Source organism: Populus euphratica, unplaced genomic scaffold, assembly GCF_000495115.2.
Source record: "Populus euphratica unplaced genomic scaffold, PopEup_1.0 scaffold382.1, whole genome shotgun sequence".
In the NCBI taxonomy this organism is placed as follows: domain Eukaryota; kingdom Viridiplantae; phylum Streptophyta; class Magnoliopsida; order Malpighiales; family Salicaceae; genus Populus; species Populus euphratica.
Window position 1 is genome coordinate 8661 of NW_011500274.1, and position 7454 is coordinate 16114.

Here is a 7454-nt window from a genome sequence, read left to right on the forward strand (position 1 = left end):
TCTGATTGGAACCTCTTTTATATGTGGTTTCCAATTGATTAATAAGAGTTTATACTATACTTGTTTGATATACCATTAGTGGAACCTCTAACCTTGATATTTGTTATTATCATTGTTTAATCCTTATATTAATATTCCATCTCAAAGTTCTCATCTTTTTCTTCTTCTTCTCCTTCTTTTTCTTTATCATTATTATTATTATTGTTATTATTATTGTTATCATCGTTGTTGTTATTATTGTTATTATTATTATTATTGTTGTATTATTGTTATCTGTAATTTATACAATTAACCTCTTTGTGGTTTGACCCCGGTCTTGCCGTGTTATTTATTACTTTGACTCTCTTATACTTGGGAGAAGACATCAATCTTTTAATTGTGTCAAGTTTTTGGCGCCGTTGCTGGGGAGGTAAGTTCTTGTACAAATTATAGTATTTATTTTATTTTCTCTTTTCACTTTTCTTGTATATAACTTTGTTTCTTTTCTCTTGTTTCTTCCTTTTCTTCTTCTTCTTATTTTCTTCTTCTTTTTATTCTATTCCTACATGTGCATGAGAGTGTGGTCACATACATTAAGTGGTAGACTTTGTAAGGTATCCTCATCATTTTCAGAAAATATGGCCGAAGAAGATAATTAATCACTTCATAATGAGAATAATGAGAATAACCGTGTTAGAATACTTAGAGATTACATAAATCCCACAAGAACAAGTGCACCATCATGCATTATCTTTCCTCCTGATGCATCTCATTTTAATTTTAAACCAGATATTATTCAACTTTTACCTTCTTTTCATGGCTTAGATTTAGAAAATCCATACTTGTATTTAAGGGAATTTGAGGAGGTCTGCAACACATATAATGATTTAAATTATAGCATGAACACCATCAGATTAAAGCTTTTTCCTTTTCATTAAAAGATAAAGCTAAAACATGGCTATACAATTTAAGACCAGGATCCATTCGTGCTTGGGATAAAATGTAACAATAGTTTTTAAAGAAGTTTTTCCCATCTCATAGAACAAACTCTTTCAAAAGACAAATCACCACTGTCACTCAAAAACCAGGAGAAACATTTTACCAATGTTGGGATAGGTATCGAGACTTACTTAAAACTTGCCCTCATCATGGTTTTGAAATATGGAGATTGGTTTCACATTTTTATGAAGGGTTAACACCTAGAGATAGGCAAATGGTTGAATTGATGTGCAATGAAACTTTTGAAGATAAAGACCCGGATGAAGTAATGGAGTAGTTAGACTTGTTAGCTAAAAATGCTCAAAATTAGGACACCGCGGGTACTTATGAGGCACCGAGTAAAACTCAACCTCATACATCTAGTGGAGGTATGTACAATCTTATGAAAAATCAGGACCTCCAAGCCAAGTTTGCATCTTTAGCTAGAAAAGTTGACGCACTGGAATTGAAAAAGAGTGGTCAATTAAACTCTATTAAAAATATTGTGTGTCAAATCTGTGAAACTAATGAGCACTTAACTAATAATTGTCTAACCTTGCCTTCTTTTAAGGAATGTCTCTATGAACAAGCCCATGCTTTAAATAGTTTTCAAAGGGCTAACCACAACCCATACTCGCAAACATACAACCCTGGTTGGAGAAATCACCTAAATTTTAGTTGGAAGAGTGATAATAACAATATACAAACTTCACAACCACCATTTCAAGCACACCATAATTTCCAAAATTCTCATGAATATGCACCTCCTTATGCTCCACCTTCTAGAAGAAATTTTAAGGAAATATTGCATGCATTCATTGAAAAGCAAGAGACAATCAATACTCAACTTACTCCAAACATGACAGATTTTAAAGATACTCTTGCAAAATTGACATCTGCTCTCAATTTCCAAGAGAAAGGTAAGTTTCCATCTTAACCACAAAAAAATCCCAAGGGGCAATACAATGCAAATGCAAGTAGTTCTAGAAGCCAACACATGGATCAAGTCAAATCAGTCACTACTCTTCACAGTGGTAAGGTTATTAAAAATCCCACACTTGAACCTTGTGAGAAATATGATGAGTCAATCTCTAAGGGTAAGGAAGGGGTTAAATCTAAAAATTACAAAGAAATGACTGATTCCCCACCAGCACTTTCATTTCCTCATGCCATGACCAAACAAAAGAAAGTCAATCACAACTCTGAAATCTTTGAAACTTTCAAACAGGTAAGAATCAATATACCTTTGCTGGATGCTATTAAACAAGTTCCTTCCTATGCTAAAGTTTTGAAAGATCTATGCACTATGAAGAGGAAACTAAATGTGAACAAGAAAGCCTTTTTATCCAAACAAGTAAGTGTCATTCTTCACAACAATAATGCTTTGAAATATAAAGACCCTGGTTGTCCTACAATTTCATGCTTTATTGGAGAACATAAAATTAAAAAAGCCTTGATCTTGGAGCCAATGTGAATTTACTTTCATATTCAGTTTTTTTAAAATCTCAATTTAGGTGAGTTAAAATTAATTTCTGTAACTCTTTTACTTGCCGATAGATCTGTAAAAATGCCTAGAGAAATAGTCAAAGATGTGTTAGTACAAGTCGATAAATTCATTTATCCTGTGGATTTTGTTATCTTAGACACAGAACATGTTGAAACATGTAATTCATTTCCTGTTATTTTAGGACATCTGTTTCTTGCAACTTTTAACACATTGATTAATTATAGGAATGGACTAATGAAGCTATCATTTGAAAACATGACATTGGAGATGAATATTTTCAACATTTGCAAGCAACTTGGAGTTGATAATGATTTACAAGAAGTAGCTCATATTGACAAATTAGTTTATGATCAACTTGAATCTACTTTAAGTAAAAATGAGTTGGATGAATTTGAAGATTTGTAAATGATTTATTCTGAGGAAGAAATCACGAATGAAAAACGCACAGAAAATATTGATGCGAATCTTTTGCCAAAAGTGATAACAAATTTGACATCTAACATCACACTAATTGATGATTACTTTCCTAACAAATCCTTACTTTCTCTTAGTCCAATACCTTGGTACGATAAAAATATCAATTTTCTTGCTTTAGGAGATTTGCTAGTTGATTGGAGCACCCAAGACAAAGAAAAGTTTTTGAACAAAGTGAAGAACTTTTATTGGGATAACCTTAATTTATTTAAATATTGTCCTGATCAAATATTTCAAAGATTCATTCCCGACAATGAGGTAAGTAATTTCATTAAATTTTATCACTCTAAGACATGTGGGGATCATTTCTCATAAAAAAAGAGGACTGTAGAAATCTTACAAAGTTGATTTTACTGGCCCACCATATTCAAGGAATCACATGCATCTCGCAAAAGCTGTGAAAATTGTCAAAAGGTGGGATTTATTTCAAAACATAGAGAGTCTTTAGATAATCTTCTATTGACTCTTAAGTCTCATCACAATCGAGATAAGCATCGTGCAATTCATGACTTATGAACCCATTTTCATAAAGAACATGCTTGACTTAGTCTTGAGAATCTGACTAAAAAAGACCATGTTTGTCAGTTTTTAAGAAAACAGGATGAGAAGTCTAACCTCGACCCATAGAGAGTGTTTAAGCCATTCTTGGACGTAAAACCAAGGGAAGATGTGAGCCACAATCACAACTACCTGTACATACACATGTTTTTTCAAAAATAAATAAATAAATAAATAAAGAAAGAGAGTGTGTTTGAGACTCCAGCTGGTTTACATATAGGTGGTATGATTGCCCTTTTAGTTTCTCATCTATAAAATCCTCTCTTCCTTCCCTTCATTTCCACTTAACCTATACATTCATCAAATATAGAAGTGTGTAGAAATGACAAGTTTCTCAAGTCATCACATAAGAAGTATTTATGTTTTTGGTGGATTTAGTCCTGGGAAAGAAAAGAGTTTTTAGAATCAGCAAATCATCTTGGTCAGGTGCTAACTGAGAGAAAGATTCATTTAGTGTATAGGGGAGGTAGTCTTGGGTTAATGGGAGGTGTGTCAATAGCTGCATTTTTAGAAGGTAGTCAAGTTTTAGGGGTTGTCCTCGAAGCTTTAGCACAAGGGGACATCATTAGAAAAACAATTGGGGACGAACTACAAGTCTCCATAATGTCTACTCGAATGAATGCAATGTTTAACCATGTTGATGCCTTCATTGCTTTACCAAGTGGTCTAGGCACATTGGAAGAGATCTTTCATATTTCCTCTAGGGTCCAATTGCACATTCACCATAAATCCATGAGTCTGTTAAATGTTAATGGTTATTATGATAAGTTGTTGTCTTTTCTTGATCATGCTATGGAATAGGAATTTCTGACATCTTTTGCGCAACAAATCATAATCTTTGCTGCTACTACTGAACAATTGATTGACCAACTATAATCTTTCATTCCTGTAATTGATCCCTCTATGAGTCGCATAAATTGGTCATCTAATGAAAGTTGTAAAAAGCTTAGACTAGATATGAGTCTTTATTTATATTTTTTTTTTTGTCTTTTTATTTTATTATTGTGTTTTATTGTTTTTTATTTTTGTTTCAGTGTGTTTCAGGTTTGTCTATGTTCGTTATTTCAGGTGATATCTTCTATACTCTATCTTTTTACCTTAGAATATTGAGGACAATGTCTTGTTTTGGTTGCAGGGAGAGGGTAGTAGCTAAAAAAAAAAAATTAACTGTATTTTCTATTTCATAAAGCATGTGCAAAATTGTTTTTACTATGATGGCAGAGCAAAGGAGATCTTTTTATGACTCTTGAGATGCATCTTAATAATCATTCTTAATAAGGTCTATCATAATACTTCTTAAAATATTCAGATTTACAAACTCTCACATTGTTATCACTTAATTCTGCTCATATACTCATTTAACATATATTTTTAAACATTAATTTACACACACACACTTTTTAACATATAATTATGGGTTGCACATTGGATTATTACATTATTTATGTTCTTTTGTTAAACGTAACAACTAAGGGTAAGAGATAATATATAATTTGAAAAAAAACAAAAAAAACAAAAAAAAAGAGCAAAAACAAATGATGATAATAAATATGTAGATAAGTTTAGTTTCGTAACCTCCCTAACCTAAGCAATTAAGTCTGAAGGGGTATTTTAACACGTAATACCCTAAAGTCAACTGACTTGGGAGCTATTGGCCCAACGCTTGTTACATGGGTTAAGGAGAAAATCTTAAGGAAATCAAACATTGCACTATCTACGTATCATTATCTGTGACCTGAGTTACTAAGCTCGTAGGGGTGTCTCAGCACTTAATGCCCTAAGACCAACTGGTCTAGGAGTTATTAGCCAAAAGCTCATTATATGGGTTAAAGATGCATGGTTTTTTAAGTTATATGTATATATATTAAAAAAAAAAATCCCAACCCAAGGAAGTTAACCTTAAACATTAAAACAAAAATTTTGTTTTCTTTCAAGAAAAGCCCCATAATTATATGTTGATATATTGAGCATAAAAGAAAAGGTTTATTAATATCTTGTTAAGAGGTATTGAGTAGATATATAAATTTAATGAGAGTTTGTTTATCTGGATAAATTAATGGAAGTTGAATGATGAATACCTTGCTTTGTGGAATTTGCAAATTATTTTTCTATTTAAACGCTTTGATTACTAGGCACTAGTAATAAGCTGGTTGAGAGGTGTGATTAGTACTTAAAAGTGTATTTTTATCAAGATTTTATATCATCATTTTGCACTTGAAGTATCAATAACTCCTTAACTGAAACATGATCTATAATAATATATCTAATAATATAAGATACCTTTAATTTGTGGTAAATGTTCATTTTAAATGTAGACCTATCATATAATTGAAATGAATGATTGATGAATTTAATAACTGAAATTGAAAAGACAGAGATGGCCAAACTTAGAAAAGAGATGTTAGTGCAGTCCAAACCGGAACACTGTTTGATAATTTGGTCATATTTGGAGCTGTAGATCTCAGATTTAGGTCTACTTTATATGGATGAAAATTTAAGACATAGGCCTACAACTTTCATACGGAGTCTAAGATCTAAAAAGGCTATTTTCAAGTACAAATTGGAGCAACAACAAAGAAGTCTGAATTTGTCTTCCAACTCGAGCACTGTTGAGTTTTTGGCCCATATCTAGAGTTATAGAAGTCCAAATGACCTGTATTTTTTACACAAGAAAGCTGACACAATTGCCTATAACTTTTATATTTTCAAGTGGTTCTAATTTTGACGTTATCAATGACATTTTGGGTAGATAAGAGAAGATAAGGATTGTCACCAAGTCAAGAGTTGGGCACCCACTCATCAATTAGTCATCAAATCAATAGTTCTCAATTTTGGCCTATAAAAGGAGGTATTTACCATGCATTTAGGCATCTTGGTTTCCAGATCAAGATCATGCTCTTGCTTTCTCTCTTTGTATTTTTTGTAATGTTTATCCTTTGCTTTCATTAATATCAAGTTTATGCCTTTCATTTACTTAGTTAACTTTTATCTTATTTATATTCTTATTTTGTTTATTTATTTCTCTTTCTTTAATAATGTTTAGTTAAGTTTATTATGTCAAGGTGAAAAGGTTACACTAATGGTGTAAGAATAACTATAATGTAAACATAAGATGGACTTTAATATTTGATACTAATATTTTTTGTATTTACTATCTTGTTTACTCTTTAATACTTTGCTTGTTAAATGACTAATCTTAATTTATGTTGTATAACACTTGGTACAACAAATGCTTGGCACTTTCATAGTTCATATTGTATGGTATAACCGACACCTGAGCTATGAAAGGAACTTGATTTGTTGTTAACATAAGTTATAATCATGAATGCTTGACGAGATTTACAAGTATTAGCATTAATTGAATAAGATGACTAATGTAATGCTGTTAACAATCTATAATCTGATTGGAACTTCCTTTGTATGTGGTTTCCAATTGAATAATAAGAGTTTATATTATACTTGTTTGACATACCATTAGTGGAACCTCTCACCTTGATATTTGTTATTATCATTGTTTAATCCTTACATTAATATTCCATCTCAAAGTTCTCATCTTTTTCTTTTTATTTTTTATTATTATTATTATTGTTGTTGTCGTTGTTGTCGTTGTTATTATTGTTATTGTTGATGTATTATTGTTATCTGTAATTTATACAATTAACCTCTTTGTGGTTCGAACCCGATCTTGCTGGGTTATTTATTACTTCGACACTTCTGCACTTGGGAGACGACATCAATCTTTTAGTCGTTTCAAGTTTCATGGTATAATTATCGAGTTTCAAGTATCTTATATGTTATGGAATGAGAATATCATGATGGGAACCTAGGTCATTTATTTAAAAGTTGTAAGAGCTTAAATATCCACTTCAAATTGGTAAACCAAGGCCATATTAAAGTTATAAAGGGAAATGATGTACACCTTATCATCATTGATTAATTATCAACATAATAAATAATC